Here is a 20,168-nt window from a genome sequence, read left to right as displayed (position 1 = left end):
ACTACTTAATTCTTTACTTCTGGGGGAAGTTGGGTTACTTTAAGATATTTTATATACGAAATTTTATATTTTACATCTTAAAGTCACAATGAAAAACAAAGAAGTTAAAACTATCTAAAACTATTTTCTTCAGTCAGCATGTTGCCTGTGGTGGTTTGGAAAGTATGTCCACAAATTATTTGACTCTCCTCCCTTTAAGAGGTATAGCCTAATTCCCCTCCCCTTGAGTATAGGTTGGTTTTAATGACTAATTCCTAATAATTTGAATACACCAAAAGTAACAATATTCACTCTTTTTATCATTATTATTATTATTATTATTATTATTATTATTATTATTATGCTTTAAGTTCTAGGGTACTTGTGCTCACTCATAGGTGGGAATTGAACAACGAAAATAACAATATTCGCTTCTAAGACTAGGTTATTACAAACCTACAGCTTTTATCCTTGGAACTGGTTTCTTTGTCCCTGGGGGAAGCCATGTCATGAGCTTTATGGAGAAGCCGATGTGAAGAGGAACTGAAGCCTCCTGCCAACAGCCATAGTTGTCAGTCAAGCAGCTCCTCCAGACTCAGTTAAGACTCAGATGGCACCAGCCCTGGAAGATACCTTGACTGAAGCCGCATGAGAGACCTAGAATCACAACTATCCACCTAAGACTCTCTCATATTCCTGACCCACAGAAGCTATGAGACAATAAATATTTATTATTTTTCAGCTGATAAGTTTTAGGTAATTTTTACACAGCAATAAATGAGGAATATATTGACATATGCTGAATTGGATGGACAAATTTCACAGAAGCTTAAGCGAACAACAGATTGGGCCCCTCTTGTTTTTTCAAATGTTTAACAAAAAAATGTTACAGAAATAGACTCCATGCTTTTTCTACTACTACTGCTATCACTCTGTGACTGTTAATGGCTAACAAAACAAAAGGTACAATTTAATTCAAAAGTTCTCTTAGCTTAACTTTATTTTTTATCCATATAGTAAATTAAGATTCTTCAAGGATTATGAGGGCAATAAATCCCATAGAGGAACACAGAGTTCACCTTCCTATCTAATAGACTGACAAAAATTTATGATTCTAGGTCATTTTGACAGCCCATGTGGGGAGACGTACTGCCAGACATGGAGCATGATAGAACTGATGACTAGTGCTTATAAATCATTTTAAGAGTGGTTTTTAAATCATTTTAACTAGTTTTCATCTTTATTAGTTAAGATAATTGGTGTTTTTCCCATTTTACTGATAAAGAGCCTGGGAAAGAGGAATACTACATTCCTGAGCCAATCAAATATCATGAGAGTCCAAGTAGAAATCCATGTCCCTTTATTTTAGATTAATAAGAATTTATTGAGTTTCCACAATATTCTACACACTGTGCTAGCCACAGGAAGCACCAATAAAAATAAGTATATCTCATTTTCTCCAGAAGCTTAAAATCTAGTCAATTTAAAAGCAAATGGTAAGAGCTATGATAGTAGCAATATATAAAGTACAGTGGAAGCAATGAGGAGGAGCACTTACCATATTCTCTTATGATCAGGGGATGATACCTGGGCTTCAGTTTCTAATGATGAATAAGGATACTTATTTTTCCTATTTCTTTTGTATCCCAATGAACTCTAAATTACCTGTATCCTAATTCTCATCTGTTTATGAGGACCTTTTTGATTGATCTATTTTGTTGTATGATAGGATAGCAAAGACGAATTTTTATCTCACACATCAAGATACAATAGATATTGAATCCCAAAGTGAGTGTCAGACTCTACATAAATTTTCAAATGAAATTATGAGAACCAGTTTTGATACATTTAACACCTGTCATCCACATTGAAGACATAAAAGGTTGAGAATAGACACAGAGGGTAGAATTACAAACAAACTTACCTCTTGAAAAGAGCTTTGTCCTTCAAATAGGTCTAGGAAGTGTTTCAGGAGACCCCTGGAGACCTTAATCAGTGCTGCTTGCAGTTAGGGAGCACACTGGACTGGTGTGGGACACAAGTCTGAGCTCTCTGTGGCAGGAGGCTGTGACTGTTTGCCTGAAGGATCCAGAAAGAGACATCTAAGACACTTGCTGTTGGCTTTTCAGGAAATGGGATCTGGGAGGATCTCTGCCTAGAATCATGGCAGTGATCCTGCCAGGTTAACCAGAGCTTTGGGTAGATGGCAGGAGAATTCTAGCAGAGTCTGGGCTTGGCATGGGCTGCTTAAAATCCAGAAGCTAAGGGGCAGTGGTAGTGATCAGCAGAATGAGGACACTGCCAATGCTGTGTCAGGTATGGTCAGAGGGGCCCAGCAGGTGAGCTGTCAAAGAATCCAGACTGGCCCCACAGAGAAAAATTTACCTTTAAACATCAGTCAGGCTCAGAGAGTAAAATGGCAGAATTAAAGCATGGTCAAGTAAGAACTTTCTAGTCCCTTTCTTTTTGTCCTTCCCTGAGCTCTATACTTGGAGAGACCTGAGGGTGCTTAAGTGGGGAAAGCAACCCACTGCCCTCCCTGTGAAGGCAGATTAGAAAGCAGCAAGGGACAGAAGGGGGCAGGAGAGATGAAGGAAGTCTTACCTTTAAATAAAGATTAGAATTTGGACTAGAATTTCTAATTTCTGAATCAAATTCTGTTTTGCAACTTGAACCAACCATGGGATTTTTTGTCAAGTTCCCTTGGGCTTTTATCCAGCAGCAGAAAAAACCTTTATTCCACTAAATACACTTGAAAGTGACATTGGGAGACAAAATTAAAATTGTTTTCCTTATTATATTGCTCAACCCATATTTAGCCAATATATCAGTTCTATTTACATTAATTGAAATATTATTTAGGTTAGCTTGTGAATAAAAGCAGGAATTTAAACGGGATATTTCATTGCTATCATGAAAAAAATATGACTATAAGTAACAGCCACAGGCCAGGTATGGTGGCTCATGCCTTAATCCCAGCACTTTCATAGGCCAAGTCAAGGGGATTGCTTGAGCTCAGGAGTTTGAGACTAGTTTGGGCACCATAGTGGGACCTTGCCTCTAGACAAAAAAATAATAATAATAAATAAATAGCTGGGCATAGTGGCATGTGCCTGTAGTCCCAGCTACTCAGGAGGACGAGGTAGGATAATTGCTTGAGCCCAGAAGGTCAAGGTTGCAGTGAGCCATGATGGCACCATTGCATTCCAGCCTGGTCGGTAGAACAACACTCTGTCTTTTAAATAAAGAAAGAAAGAAATACAAGCCACAATGCCTTACATCTAAAAAAACTTTTTAAAAACTTAAAAGTCACTTTTACATCTGTATTTCATTATCTCTACAACACTTCACAGTAGTAGCAGAATATATTAAGCACCACATAGACATCCACATACACATAGCCAACAAAACTCTTCTAGGAAAATAGCCTGTTGCATGTCAAGAGTAATGCTATCTTGAAGCAAAACCACTATCATGGCCGGTGTTTGACCCCCACATACCAAGGTGTTCTGCAGTAAGGTCTTTACACAATGTCAGTAGCCTAGATAACTCCTCATAAAGACGCTTCTCTAATCTCTCCATGAGTTTTGGCAAGAAAGTCTGAAATCTGACCAGCTGCACATATTTTGGCCTAAAATCTTGCTTTATAAAGAATACTTTCTGGAGGGCAGGTATGCAGATCCACCATCTAGTGACTGCTCAAGACATTGCTTCTATTTTTATATCCCGACTAAATGTTTATTTCTGAGAAACAGGACTTGTCAGCCTCTTTCTTCAGTCTGTCAGCTCCCTCAGCATTTTGGGGTAGGTTTGCACAGACCTGCTCATCGTGGAACATTTGATGATTTGGGTCCTGGGGCACCTGGTAGCAGGGGCTGCATTGTGGTTTAGACATTATATTAAAATGTTTTTTATGGTCTTGTTTTTGGCTTTATTGTTACTGTGGAAACTGCCTCCAATGGAGCCAATGCACTGCTGTTAAGCTATGCAAAATTAGGCACATTTCCTCTAGACCCAGGGACTACTGAGGAAGAAGTAAAGGAGTAAGACTGTAAGGGCCAGTTCGGGCTCAGGGGTGAAGTATAAGGAAACAGCATGTTGCATGATAAGAGTGATGCCATCTTGAAGCAAAACTGATGATTGACCCCCACATACTCCCCACATGTTCTGCAGTAAGGTGTTTAAACAATTTCTATAGCACGGATAACCCCTCAAAAAGATGCTTCCCTAACCTCCCAAGTGGTCATGAGTCTTTGCAAGAAAGTCTGAAGATGTGACCAGCTGTATAGGTTTTACCCTAAAACCTTGCTATATAAAGGATACTCTCTCGTTCGAGAGGAGGAGCCAGATGGCTGAATAGAAGCCTCCAGCTATCATTTCCCCCTATAAGAACACCAAATTGAACAGCTATCCACACAAGAATGTACTTTCATAGGAACCAAAAATCAGGTGAGCAATCACAGTACCTGGTTTTAACATCATATAATGGAAAGAGACACTGAAGAGAGTAGAAAAGACAGTCTTCAATTGCTGACACAACCCCTCTCCCCTCGCCAGCAGCAGCCATGTGGCATGGAAAGATAATCTGTTTGCTTAAGGGAGAGAGAACACAGTGATTTTGAGACTGCATTGGAACTCAGTACTGCCTGTCACAGTGGAAAGTAACATGGGGCAGAATTCAGTCAGCACCCATGGAAGTAGTGTATACAGCCCTAGCCAGAAAATTGCCCTTTCTGGTAGTCAGAATCTGAGTTCCAGCAAGTTCCAACATTGTGGGCTAAAGTGTTCTGTGGTTCTGAATAAACTTGAAAGGCAGTCTAGGCCACAAGGACTGCAATTCCTGGGCAAATCCTGGTGCTGTGCTAAGCTTGGAGCCAGTGGACTTGGAGGGTACACAACCAAGTGAGACACCAGCTGGGGCAGCCAAAGGAGTGCTTGCGTCACTCCTCCCTAAACCACAAGCAGCACAACTCACAGCTCCAGGAGAGACTACTTCCTTCCACCTGAAGACAGGAGAGGGAAGAGTGAAAAGAACTTTGTGTTGCAACTTGAATACCAGCTCAGCCATCATAGAAAAGGGCACTAGGCAGAGTTTTGAGGCCTTCTCCCGTTCCAAGCCCCAGCTCCTAGATGACAATTTTAGATATGTCCTGGGCCAGAAGAGAACTTACTACCTAAAAGGGAAGGACCCAGTCTTGACAGGATTCATCACCAGCTGACTAGAGAGCCCTAAGGCCTTGAATAAATATCCGTGGTACCCAAGGAACTCTTACTGTGAGCCTTAGATAAGACCCAGGGCCATGCTGGCTTCAAATGTGACCCAGAACATTCTCAACTGTAGTAACCATGCATGGAAATGTCTTCTGTTAGAGGAAAGGGGAAGGAAAAGTGAAGGGGACTTTGACTTGCAGCTTGGGCACCAGCTCAGCCACCATGGGATAGAGCATTAAACAGACCCCTGGGGTTCCTGATTCCAGGCTGTGGCTGCTGGACAGTATTTCTAGACCCACCTTGGGCCAGAGGGGAGAGACCTAGGCCTGGTAACATTCATCATAAGTGAATTGAAAAGCCCATGAGCCTTGAATGAACATCAACAGCATCTAGGCAGTAAGAGCCACTGGCTGGTGTGGTGGTAGCCACAGGGCAAGACTCTTTTTGCATGAGGAAAGGAGAAGGAATAGTGGTAAGGACTTTGTTTTATGGCTTTGGTGCCAGCTGAGCCACAGTAGAATAGAACACCAAGTAGATTCCTAACATTCCTGATTCCAGGCCCTGGTTCCCATCTCCAAGCCCTCGCTCCCAGACAGTATTCTGGGACCCACCCTGGGTCATGGGGGAGATCACTGCACTGAAGGATACGACACAAGCCTGACTGGATTCACCAAATGCTAACTGAAGAGCCCTTGGGCCGTGAGTGAACACTGGCAGGGACCAGGCAGTGGTTGCCTCAGGCCTTCAGCAAGACACAATGCTATACTTAGTTTTGGTCTAACCTGGTGCAGTCCCAGTGGTGGAGGCCACAGGGTCTCTTGCATCAATACTCTCCCAGGTCCAGGCAGCTAAATATAGAAAGAGAGACTTCATTTGTTTGGGGGAAAGTAAGGTAAGAGAATAAGAGTCTCTGCCTGGCAATCCAGAGAATTCTCCCTGATCTTATCTGTATTAGTCCATTCTCATGCTGCTGATAAAGACATACCTAAACTGGGAAGAAAAAGAGGTTTAACGAACTTACATTTCCACAGGCTACAGAGGCCTCACAGTCATAGTGAAAGGCAAGGAGGAACAAGTCACATCTTACACGGATGGTGGCAGGCAAGGGAGAGCTCGTGCAGGGAAACTCCCATTTTTTAAAACCATCAAATCTTGTGAGACTTATTCACTATCACGAGAACAATGTAGAAAAGACCTGCCCCCATAATTCAATTACCTCCCACTGGGTTCCTCCCACAACACATGGTAATTGTGGGAGTTACAATTCAAGATGAGATTTTGGTGGGGACACAGCCAAATCATATCATTCCACTCCTGGCCCCTCCAAAATCTCATGTCCTCACATTTCAAAACAATCATGCCTTCCTAACAGTCCCCCAAACTCTTAACTCATTTCAGTATTAACTCAAAAATCTGCAGTCCAAAGTCTCATCTGAGACAAGGCAAGTTCCTTCTGCCTATGAGCCTGTAAAATCAAAAGTAAGCTAGTTACTTCCTAGATACAATGGAGGTACAGGTATTGGGTAAATACAGCTACTCCAAATGGGAGAAATTGGCAAAAACAAAAGGGCTGCAGACGCCATGTAAGTCTAAAATCCAGCAGGACTGTCAAATTTTAAAGCTCAAAAATGATCTCCTTTGACTCCATGTTTCACATCCAGGTCACACAGATGCAAGAGGTGGGTTCCATGGTCTTGGGCAGCTCCACCCCTGTGGTTTTGCAGAGTATAGCCTCCTTCTTGGCTGCTTTGAGTGTCTGTGGCTTTTCCAGGTACAAGAGTGCAAGCTGTATGTGGATCTACCATTCTAGGGTCTGCAGGATGATGACCATCTTCTCACTGCTCCACTAGGTGGTGCCCCAGTAGGGGCTCTCTGTGTGGGAGCTCCAATCCCACATTTTCCCTCCCTACTGCCCTAGCAGAGGTTCTCCATGAGAGCCCTGCTCCTGCAGCAAACTTCTGCCTGGACATCCATGCATTTCCATACATCCTCTGAAATATAGGAAGAAGTTCCCAAACCCTAGTTCTTGACTTCTGTGCACTGGTAGGCTCAAAACCACATGGAATCTGCCAAGGCTTGGAGCTTGTTCTCTCTGAAGCCATGGCCTGAGGAGTGCCTTGGTCCCTTTCAGCCATGGCTAGAATGGTTGAGATAAAGGGCACCAAGTCCCTTGGCTGCACACAGTAGGGGGACCCAGGTCCCAGCACATGAAACCCTTTTTTCCTCCTCTGCCCTTGGCCCTCTGATGGGAGGGGCTGCTGTGAAGACCGCTGACATGCCCTGGAGACATTTGTCCCATTGTCTTGGGGATTAATATTCAGTTCCTCATTATTTCCACAAATTTCTGCAGTCAGCTTGCATTTCTCTTCAGAAAACGGAATTTTCCTTTCTGTCACATTGTCAGGCTGCAAATTTTCCCAACTTTTATACTCTGTTTCCCTTATATAACTGAATCTTTAACAGCACCCAAGTCACCTCTTGAATGCTTCGCTGTTTAGAAATTTCTTCTGCCAGATACCCTAAATCATCTCTCTCAAGTTCAAAGTTACAAAAATCTCTAGGGCAGTGGCAAAATGCCACCAGTCTCTTTGCTAAAATATAACAAAAGTCACCTTTGCTCCAGTTCCCGACAGATCTTCACTTTTTATGTCTGAGACCAAATCAGCCTGGACTTTATTGTCCATATCACTATCAGCATTTTGGGCAAAGCCATTCAACAAGTTTCTAGGAAGTTCCAAACATTCTCACATTTTCCTATCTTACTCTGAGCCCTCCAAACTGTTCCAACCTCTTCCTGTCACCCAGTTCCAAAGTTGCTTCCACATTTTTGGGTATCTTTCCAGCAACACCTCACTCTACTGGTACCAATTTACTGTATTATAGTCCGTTTTCAGACTGCTGATAAAGACAGACCTGAACCGGGAAGAAAAAGAGGTTTAATGGACTTACAGTTCCACATGGCTAGGGAGGCCTCACAATCACAGTGGAACACAAGGAGAAGCAAGTCGCGTCTTACATGGATGGTGGCAGGCAAGAGAGAGCTTGTGCAGGGAAACTCCCATTTTTAAAACCATCAGCTTTCCTGAGACTTATTCACTATCACAAGAACAGCTTGGGAAAGATCTGCCCCCATAATTCAATTACCACCCACTCGGTTCCTCCCACAACACGTGGGAATTGTGGGAGTTACAATTCAATACGAGATTTGAGTGGGGACACAGTCAAACCGTATTATTATCCAAGACCTAAGGCAGTACCTCTACGAGTCTGCAAGTGTCATAGCATTACTTGGCTTGAGGTGTGCCCTAATGTAGACATGGCTGCAGTGACCAAAGATTTAGATCACAACACTCAATTCCCTTTGAATACTTGGAAAACCTTCCTAAGAAGGATGAGTACAAGAAAGCCCAGACTGTGAAGACTGCAATAAATACCTAACTCTTCAATGCCCAGGCATCAACAAACATACACAAGCAACAAGATCATCCAAGAAGACGTGACCTCACCAAACAAACGAAATAAGGCACCAGTGACCAGTCCTGGAGTGACAGAAATATGTAACTTTTTGGACAGAGAACACAAAATAGCTGTTTTGAGGAAGCTCAATTAAATCTAATATAACACAAAGAAGAAATTCAGAATCCTATCAGATAAATTTAACAGGAGATTGAAATGATTTTCAAATATCAAGCAGAAATTCTGAAGCTAACACACTTAGTTGACATACTGAAAATGCATCAGAGTCCCTCAACAACATAATTAATCAGGGAGAAGAAAGAATTAGTGAGGTTGAAAACAGACCATTTGAACAGTCAATAGAGACAAAAGAAAAACAAATAAGAAAGAATGAAGCATACTTACAAGACCTAGAAAATAGGCTCAAAAGGGCATATCTAAGATTTAGTGGCCTTCAAGAGGAGTTAGAGAGAGAAATCAGGGTAGAAAGTGTATTTAAAGGGATAATGATTTTAAAATTGTCTAAAACTAAAGAAAGACACTGATATTCAAGTACAGGAGGATTATAGAACACCAAGCAGGTTTAACTCAAATAACACTAACTCAAGACATTTAATGAGCAAACTCCCAAAAATTAAGGATAAAGAAAGGATCCTAAAGCAGCAAGATAAAAAAACAACATACAAAAGAGCTCTAATACATTTGGCAGTAGATTACTCAGTGGAAGCCATGCAGGCCAGAAGAGAGTGGCATAAAATGCTTAAAGTGCTGAAGGAAAAAAAAATCTTTTAACCTAGAATAGTATATCCAATGAAAATCATCCTCAAGCATGAAGGAGAAATAAAGATTTTCCCAAACAAAAGCTGAGGGATTTCATCAACATCAGACCTGTCCTACAAGAAATGCTACAGGGGGTCCTTCAATCTGAAATAAAAGAATGCTAATGAGAAATAAGAAATCATCTGAAAGTACAAAACTCACTGGTAGCAGTAAGTACACATACAAACACACAATATTATAGTATTGCAATTGTGGTGAGGAAACTCTCATGAGCAACAAGACTAAAATATGAACTTATAAAAATTAATAACTACAACAACTTTTCAAGCCATAGACACTATAATAAGATATAAATAAAGTCACCAAAAAGTTAAAAAGTGAGGGGGGGATGAAGTTAAAATGTAAAGTTTGTATTAGTTCTCTCTCTGCTTTTTTGTTAGTTTGTCTTTACAATCAGAGCTAAGTTGTCATCAGTTTAAAATAATAGATTATAAGATATTATTGGCAAGTCTTATGCTAATCTCAAAACAAAAACTCTACAACAGGCACATTAGAAATAAAAAAAAAAATTAGAACATACCATCAGAGAAAACCACCTCCACAAAGGAAGACAGGAAAGAGAGAAGAAAAAAAAGATCAGAGAACAAGTAATAAAGTGGCAGGGGTAAGTCCTTACTTATCAGCAATAATATTGAACATAAATGTAGTAAATACTTCAATTAAAAGATATGGAGTGGCTGCATGGATGAGAAAATAAGACACCACAATCTGTTGTCTACAAGAAACACACTTCATGTATAAATACACACATAGACTGAGAGTAAAGGAATGGAAAAAGATATTTTACGCAAATAGAAAGAAAAAAAGACAACAAGTATCTATAATTATATCAGACGAAAACAGATTTCAAGGTAAAACTATAAAAAGAGACAGAGTCATTATATAATGAAAAAAGAATCAAATCAGTAAGAGGATATAAAAATTGTGACTGGGTGCAGTGGCTCATGCCTATAATGCCAGCACTTTGGGGAGCTGAGGTTGGGGGGAATTGCTCGAGTCTAGGAGTTCAAGACCAGCCTGGGCAACATAGCAAGAGCCTGTTTTTACAAAATGTGTTTATAATTAGCTAGGTGTGGTGGCAGGCACCTCTGGTCTAAGCTACTGAGGAGGCTGAGGTAGGAGGATTGATTGAGCCTGAGAGATAGGCTGCAGTGAGCTGTGATCATGTCACTGCACCCCAGCCTGAGCAACAGAGCAAGACCTCATCTCTAAAAAATAAAAATAGAAAATAGAAAAAGTATAAATATATATGCATCCAACACTGGAGCACCCAGATATATAAAGCAAATATTAAAGCTAAAAACAAAGATAGACCCTGAATTAGTCAGCATTCTCTAGAGGGACAGAACTAATAATACATATATATAGGAGTTTATTAAGTATTAACTTACACGATCACAAGTTCCCATAATAGGCTGTCTGAAAGCGCTGGTACAAGGACAACCAGCCTGAGTCCCAAAACTGAGGAACTCGGAGTCCAGTGTTCCAGGGCAGGAAATATTCAGCACGGGAGAAAGATGTAGGCTGGGAAGCTAGGCCAGTCTCTCCTTTTCATGTTTTTCTGCCTGCTTTATATTCACAGGCAGCTAATTAGATCGTCCCCACCCACTAAGGGCAGATCTGCCTTCCCCAGCCCACTGACTCAAATGTTAATCTCTTTTGGCAACACCCTCACACCCAGGATTAATACACTGTATCCTTCAATACAATCAAGTTGACACTCAGTATTAACTATTACAAGTTCACCCCTTGTCAGCTTGAACCCATGCACATCTCAAGAGATCATACATAATCTTCAAATAAAGACAATAATAAGATCATAATTACACCTAACATAATACAACCATCCTTCATACAAAAGGAAACACACCAATCCCCAACCCAAATACTATTACATAAAGTTAACAATACTTAAATGCTGACATGAAGTCAATAAATCTTATGTCACATGATAAAGGAAAAAGGAAATAAAGATACTTTCTTAATACAAGTGTATACATGAACAAGCATGTTTTTAGTAAAATAAGGAGGAAATACATGTGACAATTACAGCCTACATTTCTGCAGCTGGTCACGTGATTGTAGCTGGTATTGATGACTACCTTCTTCTACTACCCATTCTGTATTCCCTTTGCCTTCAGAAAGCATCTCATCAGGTCGTGGTTGCTCTCCTGGTGGAATAACCCAAACCTTCATTCCTGAAAGGTCTAGGTCATGTGTAGTCCTGCCTGGATTGGGCTGTTGTAGTTTCACATTGACATTAATCACAGGGCATGGTTGTACTAAGAGATGACCTAATGGACCTCCTGTATTCCATGCACATTCTTCCTTTCCTCCATTGTGGAGTAGCAGACTAATTTCATCTTGATAGTCCAGGTCAATCACCTGAGCCAACACTGTAACTTCCTTCTTAGCCTGTTGACTTAAAGGTAGGAGAAGCCCAAAGTGTCCAGGTGGCAATCTTAACTTCCAGTTTAACAGAATTGTTGTTGTGTCTCCCAGTGGCTTAATTCCTCCCTCTGGAACTGAGACCTCTAAGACAGCAGAAAGTAATGTCGTGTGAACAAGAAGCAAACATTTTGCTAGCTGATCACTAGGAGTGATGGTGAATGGTGCCACTTCCACTTCCACCCCTTGATTCCTGGACCTGGGAATCCTGGCCATGGGAAAAAAAGTACTTTATACTGGACACTGATTCACAGCATACACAGCCTTCTGGAGAATTTGCCCCAGCCCTGCAAAGTATTGTCACCTAGCTGGCATTGTAATTATGACTTCAAAAGGCCATTCCACTGTTCTGTCAAACCAGCTGCTTTGGGATGATGGGAAATATGGTAGGACCAGTGAATTCCATGAGCATGAGCCCACTGCTGCTCTTCTTTAGCCACAAAGTGAGTGCCTCGGTCAGATGCAATGTTATGTGGAATAACATGACAGTGGATAAGGCATTCCATGAGTCCATGGATGGTAGTCTTGGCAGAAACATTGTGTGAAGAATAGGCAAACCCATATCCAGAGTAAGTGTCTATTACAGTGAGGAAAAACCACTGCCCTTTCCATGATGGAAGAGGTCCAATACAATCAACCTGCCACCAGGTAGCTGGCAGAGATTACCCCGAGGAATGGTGCCATATTGAGGGCTCAGTGTTGGTCTCTGCTGCTGGCAAATTGGGCACTCAGCAGTGTCCATAGTCAGATCAGCCTTGGTGAGTGGAAGACCATGTTACTGAGCCCATGCATAACCTCCATCCCTGCCACCATGGCCACTTTGTTCATGGGCCCATTGGGCAATGTCAGGGGTGGCTGGGGCAAGAGGGTGAGTGGTGTCCACAGAATGGGTCATTTTAACCACTTGATTACAGAAATCCTCCTATGCTGATGTCACTCCATCAGCAGAGGAGATATTTGGGATACAAATATCTTCACACTATTTGGCCACTCAGAGAGGTCCATCCACATACCTCTTTCCCAATTTTCTTTGTCATCAATTTTCCAATCATGCTTCTTCCAAGTCCCTGACCATCCAGCAAAACCACTGGGTACAGCCCATGAATCATTACATAATCGCACATCTGGCCATTTCTCCTTCTGTGCAAAGTTCACAACCAGGTACACTGCTCAGAGTTCTGCCCACTGGGAAGATTTTGCTTCACTGCTGTCCTTCAGGGATGTCCTAGAAAGGGGCTGTAGTGCTGCAGCTGTCCACTTTCGGGTGGTACTTGCATATCGTGCAGAACCATCTGTGAACCAGGCCCTAGTCTTCTCTTCCTCTGTCAACTGATCATAGGGAACTCCCCATGAGGCCATCAGTGCAGGCTGCGGGAGAAAAGACAGGGTGGCAGGAGTAGAGACCATGGGCATTTGAGCCACTTCCTCATGTAACTTACTTGTGCCTTCAGGACCTCCTTAAGTCTGATCACATATATACCACTTTCATCTGACAATAAAACGCTGCTATGCATGACCCACTTTGTGGATAGATGGGTCAGAAAGCATCCAGTTCATGATAGACAGTTCAGGTTGTCCATAGTCAAACGTTCAGTTTCCATCAAAGTCCAGTAACAGGCCAAGAGTTGTCTCTCAAAAGGAGAGTCATTATCTGCAGAAGATGGCAGGGCCTTGCTCCAAAACCCTAGAGGTCTCCACTGTGATTCACATATGGGGGGCTGCCAAAGACTCCAAATAGTATCCCTATCTGCCACTGACACCTCAAGCACCATTGGATCTGCTGGGTCATATGGTCTATGTGACAGAGCAGCTTTCACAGCAGACTGGACCTATTGCAGAGCCTTCTCCTGTTCTGGACTCCACTAAAAACTGGCAGCCTTTCGAGTCACTCAATAAATGGGTCAGAATAACACACCCAGATGAGAAATGTGTTGCCTCCAAAATCCAAATAGGCCCATTAGGCATTGTGACTCTTTCTTGGTTGTAGGAGGGGATAAATGCAGCAACTTACCCTTCACCTTAGAAGGAATACCTCAATAGTCCCCACACCACTAGACTCCTAGAAATTTTACTGAGGTAGAAGTTCCCTGAATTTTAGTCAGATTTATTTCCCATCCTCTGGCATGCAAATGTCTCACCAATAAGTCCAGTGCATTTGCTACTTCTTGCTCACTGGATCCAATCAGCATAATGTTATCAATGTAATGAACTAGTGGAAGCAAAAAGCAATCAAGATCTCTCTGAATAAGATTATGACACAAAGCTGAAGAGTTAATATACCCCTGAGGTAGGACAGTAAAGGTATATTCCTGGCCTTGCCAGCTGAAGACAAATGGGTTCTGATGAGCCTTATGGACAGAAATGGAGAAAAAGGCATTTGCCAAGTCAATGGCTGCATACCAGGTACCAGGAGATGGCTTAATTTGCTCAAGCAATGAAACCACTTCTGGTACAGCAGTTGCAATTGGAGTCACCACTTGATTAAGCTTACAGTAATCCAATGGCATTCTCCAAGATCCATCTGTCTTCTACACAGGCCAAATGGGAGAGTTGAATGAGTATGTGGTGGGAATCAACACCCCTACATTTTTCAAGTCTGTGATGGTGGCAGTAATGTCCACAATTTCTCCAGGAATGCAATATTGTTTTTGATTTACTATTTTTCTAGGTAGAGGCAGCTCTAATGGCTTCCATTGGCCTTTCCCACCATAATAGCCCTACCCTACCAGTCAAGAAGCCAATGTGGGTGTTCTGCAAGCTGCTACATATGTCTATGCCAACTATGCATTCTGGCACTGGGGAAACGACCACAGGATAAGTCTGGGGACCCACTGGGCCCACTGTATGTCAGACCTGGGCTAAAACTCCATTAATTACCTGACCTCCATAAGCCCCTACTTTAACTGGAGGATCACAATGATATTTGGGTCCCCTGGAATGAACATCAGCTCAGAGAAAGTGTCCAGCATTCCCCAAAATGTCTGTTCATTTCCTTTTCCCCAGTACACAATTACCATGATAAAAGGCTGGAGGTCTCCTTGGGGAAGGATAGGGGAAAGACTCATTGCATAAATTATCAGTAATGTAGTGGGATCCTTCCTCAAAGGGACCAAGTCTCCCCTTCACTCAAGGGGTCCTGAGTCTGTAAACTGGCTCAAGTCTGGAAATTGATTGAGGGGCTATGATTCCCTTTCTTTATAATTCAAATTAGTGTTTTGTCCATTTGACCTACATATTTTTTGCTTGTATAAATTAAGTAGGAATGCAGTAGGCTTCCTATCAATTTCACTTCTAGGAACACTGTGCTTAATTAGGCAATACCAGAGCTCTACACACGTCAGACTATTCTGATTGCTGCTTTGCCTCTGCTGTTCATTACAGTAGCTACACCCACCTTGCCTTTGATGGTTGAGTGCCACCACTTGGCCCCTGCCACCTTGGGATCCAATTATTCCCATTGTATTTATATTTTGTAGTTGAGTAACTGTGGTTCCCACCATTAGATCTGACATACAGAGAAGAGCAATTACAGGGATCTTCAAAGATGCTGGTGCTGCCCTCACAAGTCTATTTCACAAAGCATTTGTCAAGGCTATATCTTCTGGCCCCTTCCAGCTGGGATAAGTAGGTCTAAAGTGACTAATCCACTCCACCATCCCAATCTTCCCAAGCCTTTGGATTCCTTCTTCTACATTAAACCAAGGGAGATAAGGCATTTCCAGTTCACTCACAGTGGGCCACCTTTTAATGCATTTTTCAGCTAAACAAGCAAATAAATGATTAGAATCTTTTTTGACTCCCCAAGCTGCAACACTAAAAGCAGAGTCCCTACTTAGTGGGCCCAGATCAATAAATTCAGCCTGATCCAACTCTATGTCTCTTCCACCGTTATCCCATACCCTTAGTGTCCATTCCCATGCCTTTTCTCCAGATTTCTGCTTATATAAGTTAGAGAACACAAACATTTCTTTTTGAGTGTAGTGCACCTCCTAATGGGTCACACGCTGAACCTCACATCAAGGGGCCTGCCAGGACTTTAGTCTAGTCATAGGTCTAGAAGCAAACAGAGGTGTTAGGTGTGGCTCCTGAGGAGGATCAATATGCCGGGACTTTAGTCTAGTTATAGGTCTAGAAGCAAACAGAGGTGTTGGGGGTGACTCCTGAGGAGAATCAATATTATCTTGCCTGGAAACTGCCTCAGGGGAGGCCATCACTGTTGCCTCAGGAAGCACAGGGTTTATCACCTCAGACAAAGTTGGAAAGACTGATGGCAGCCTGGATCAGGGAGGAGATGTTGCCACTACTGGGGATGTGAAAGCTTTTCCTTCTGGCAAAAAATGTTTCAGAGTTTACAACCTCAATGTCTCCAGCTTCATCAGCATCCTCCCACTCGTCCCCATTCCAACTTTCCAGGTCCCACTCCTCTCCAATCAATACTCTTACTTTAACAGGAGACCCCTGGTGAGGCTGTGCATGCATCTTTCATTGTAGGTCCGCCACTTGCATGATAAGAGCTTGTGTCTGTTTTTCCACAATTTTAGCTCTTTCTCTACAGGAGATAAGACTCTCACTCAGGGCAATCTTAGCAGATTTGAGGCTCAGTATCTGCTTCTGAAGCTGGAAGACAGAATCCCTGAGTTCATAATTTTCTTTCATCACTTTGTCCACCGAACTTAGGAACAACCAACCAACTTCATTATGTTCCTCGGTTCTCCACGTATGGTCAAAGGTAGTATGTATAGAGTCACTAAACTCCTTGCCTTTCATGAGTGGTGAATCAGAGTGTCAAATGCATTTATTTTGCGTAACTCCCTAAACAGTTCATGCCAAGGACTATCAGTGTTCTCCATACTATTAGAAGTAGAGTCCTTAGCACTTTAGGGTCTAATCATATTAAGCAGCTGACTCCAGAAACCCCACAACCGATAAAAGAACTCCATCCTTAGTATTATGTTCCTCTAGAACCACTCCTGGTACCAAAATCTATAATAGTCAGGGTTCTCTAGAGGGACAGAACTAATAGAACATATATAAAAAGGGAAGCCCATTAAGTATTAACTTACATGATCACAAGGTCCCACAATAGGCTGTCTGCAAGCTGAGGAGAAAGGAGAGCTGATCTGAGTCCCAAAGCTCAAGAACTTGGAGTCCAATGTTCCAGGGCAGGAAGTATCCAGCACTGGAGAAAGATGTAGGCTGGAAGACTAGGCCAGTCTCTCCTTCTCATGTTTTTCTGCCTGCTTTATATTCACAGGCAACTGATTAGATTGTGCCCACTAGATTAAGGGTGGACCTGCCTTCCCTAGCCCACTGACTCAAATGTTAATCTCTTTTGGCAACACAGAGATTGGACAGATCATCTGACAGAATATCAACAAAGAAACATTGGACTTAATTGACACTATAGAATAAATGGACCTAATAGATACTTAAAAACTATTTCATCCAGTAGCTATAGAATACACATTCTTCTCCTCAGCTCATGAATTATTCTCAAAGATAGGCCATATGTCAGGTCACAGAATGAGTCTTTTAAAATAAAGAAAAAGTGAAACTGTATCAATTATCTTCTCTGAAAACAATGGAATAAAACTAGAGATCAATAACAAAAGGAACTTCTGAAACTATACAAATACATGGAAATTAAGCAATATGCTGCCAAATGACCAGCAGATCTATGAATAAATTAAGAAGGAAATTTAAAATTTTTTGAAACAAATGAAAATGGAAACACAACATACCACAACCTATGGGATAGAGCAAGAGCAGTTCTAAGAGAAAAGTTTGTATCAATAAGTTTCTTCATCACAAAAGTAGAAAAACTTGAAATAAACAAGCTAACAATGCATCTTAAAGAATTAAAAAGGCAAGAGCAAACCAAACCCAAAATTAGTGGAAGAAAAAAAATAAGAAGGATTAGAGCAGAAGTAAATGAAATTGAAATGAAAAAAACAATACAAAAGATAACTGAAATGAAAAGTTGATTTTTTGAAAAGATAAATAAAATTGACAAATTATTAGCCACTTTAGGAAAAAAGATAAAATGCAAAAAATAAAATCAGAGATGAAAAAGAAAACATTACAATTAATATCACAGAAACTCAAAGGATCATTAGCGGCTACTATGAACAACTATATGCTAATAAATTGGAAAACCTAGAAGAAATTAATAAACTCCTAGACACACACAACATACCAAGATTAACCATGAAGAAGTCCAAAACCTGGATAAACCAATAATAGGTAACAAGAAGGAAGCTGTAATAAAATGTCTTACAGCAAAGTAAAGCCTGGGACCCAATGGCTTCACTATTTAATTTTGCCAAACATTCAAAGAAGAACTAATTCCAATCCTACTCAAACTATTCCAAAAACTATAGGAGGAGGGACTATTTCTAACCTCATTCTATGAGCTCAGTGTTACCCATATATCAAAACCAGACAGACACATCAACAATAGAAAACTACAGGCCAATATCCCTGTTAAACATTGATGCAAAAACTGTCAACAAAATATTAGCAAATCGAATTCAACAATACATGATAAAGGTCATTCATCATGACCAAATGAGATTTATCCTAGGGATGCAAGGATGGTTCAACATAAGCCAATCAGTGTGATACATCATACCAACAGAATAAAGGACAAAATCATATGATTATTTCCTTTAATGTGGGAAAAGCATTTGATAAAATTCAACATCCCTTCATGACAAAAACCCTCAAAAAACTGGGTGCAGAAGGAACATACCATAACACAATAAAAGCCATATGTGACAGATCCACAGCTAGTATCATACTGAACAGGGAAAAACTGAAAACCTATCCTCTAATATACGGAACAGAACAACAATACCCACTTTACCACTGTTATTCAACATAGTACTGGAAGTCTTACCTAGAGCAATCAGACAACAGGAAGAAATAAAGGGCATCAAAGTCAGAAAGAAATAAGTCAAATTATTCTTGTTTGTAGGTGGTATGATCTTATTTAAAAAAAAAAAAATACTGAAGACTCCACCAAAACACTATCAGAAGTGATCAACAAATTCAATAAAGTTGCAGAATTCTAAGTCAACATATGAAAATCAGTAGCATTTTTATATGCCAACAGTAAACAATCTGAAAACTAAATAGAGAAAGTAACCCCATTTATATTCACTACAAATTTTAAAATACCTATGAATTAACCCAAGAAGTGAAAGACCTCTACAATGAAAATTAGAAAACATTGATGAAAGAAATTGAAGACAACACAAAAAAGTGAAAAGATATTCCATGTTCATGGATTAGAAGACTCCATATTGTTAAAATGTCCATACTAACTAAAGCAATCTACACATTTAATGTAATCCCTATCAAAATACCAATGACTTTCCATACAGAAATCGAAAGAACAATTCTGAAATTTCTGTGGTACCAGAAAGACTCAGAATAGCCAAAGCTATCTTAAGCAAAAAGAACAAAACTGGAGGAATCACATTACCTGAATTAAAATAATACCACAGAGCTATAGTAACCAGAACAACAAGGTGCTGGCATAAGAACATACACACAGACAAATGGAAGAAACTAGAGAACCCAGAACCAAACTCATACATCTACAGTGAACTCATTTTTGACAAAGATGCCAAGAACATATGTGGGAGAAAGTTCAATTTCTTCAATAAATGATGCTGGGAAAACTGGATATCCATATGCAAAAGAATGAAACTAGACTTCTATCGCTCACCACATACAAAAATCAAACCAAAATGGATTAAAGACTTAAATCTCAGACCTCACACTATGAAACTACTTCAAGAAAACATTGGGGAAACGCCAAGGCATTGGCCTGAGCAAAGATTTCTTGAGTAATACTCCACAAGAACAGGGAATCAAAGCAAAACTGGACAAATGGGATCACGTCAAGTTAAAAAGCTTCTGCACAGCAAAGTAAACAATCAACAAAGTGAAGAGCCAACTCACGGAATGGGACAAAATATTTGCAAACTATCCGTCTGACAAGGGATTGATAAGCAGAATAAATAAGGAGCTCAAACCACTCTGGTGGAAAAAATCCAATTATCTGATTTCCAAATGAGCAAAAGATCTAAATAGACCTTTCTCAAAATAAGATACACAAATGGCAAATAGGCATATGAAAAGGTGCTCAACACCACTAATCATCAGAGAAATATAAATCAAAACTACAATAAGACATATTCTTACCCAAGTTAAAATTGTTTTTATCC

General features: G+C 40.8%; 1 long non-coding RNA gene across 1 annotated transcript in view; it reads right to left on the bottom strand.

The window, feature by feature from the left end:
- Window positions 1-1,911: 1,911 nt before the first annotated feature.
- Window positions 1,912-20,168, bottom strand: part of LOC108541668 (uncharacterized) — a 44,458-nt gene continuing 26,201 nt past the window's right edge. Inside the window, exon 4 of the long non-coding RNA XR_001889023.1 lies at window positions 1,912-2,058. This is a non-coding gene — a long non-coding RNA (uncharacterized LOC108541668). The remainder of the gene's footprint in view (window positions 2,059-20,168) is intronic.

This window comes from Rhinopithecus bieti, unplaced genomic scaffold (genome assembly GCF_001698545.2).
Source record: "Rhinopithecus bieti isolate Rb0 unplaced genomic scaffold, ASM169854v2 scaffold_19858, whole genome shotgun sequence".
NCBI lineage: Eukaryota > Metazoa > Chordata > Mammalia > Primates > Cercopithecidae > Rhinopithecus > Rhinopithecus bieti.
Note: the sequence above shows the minus strand (reverse complement) of the source record. Positions and strands in the feature narration are given on the sequence as shown.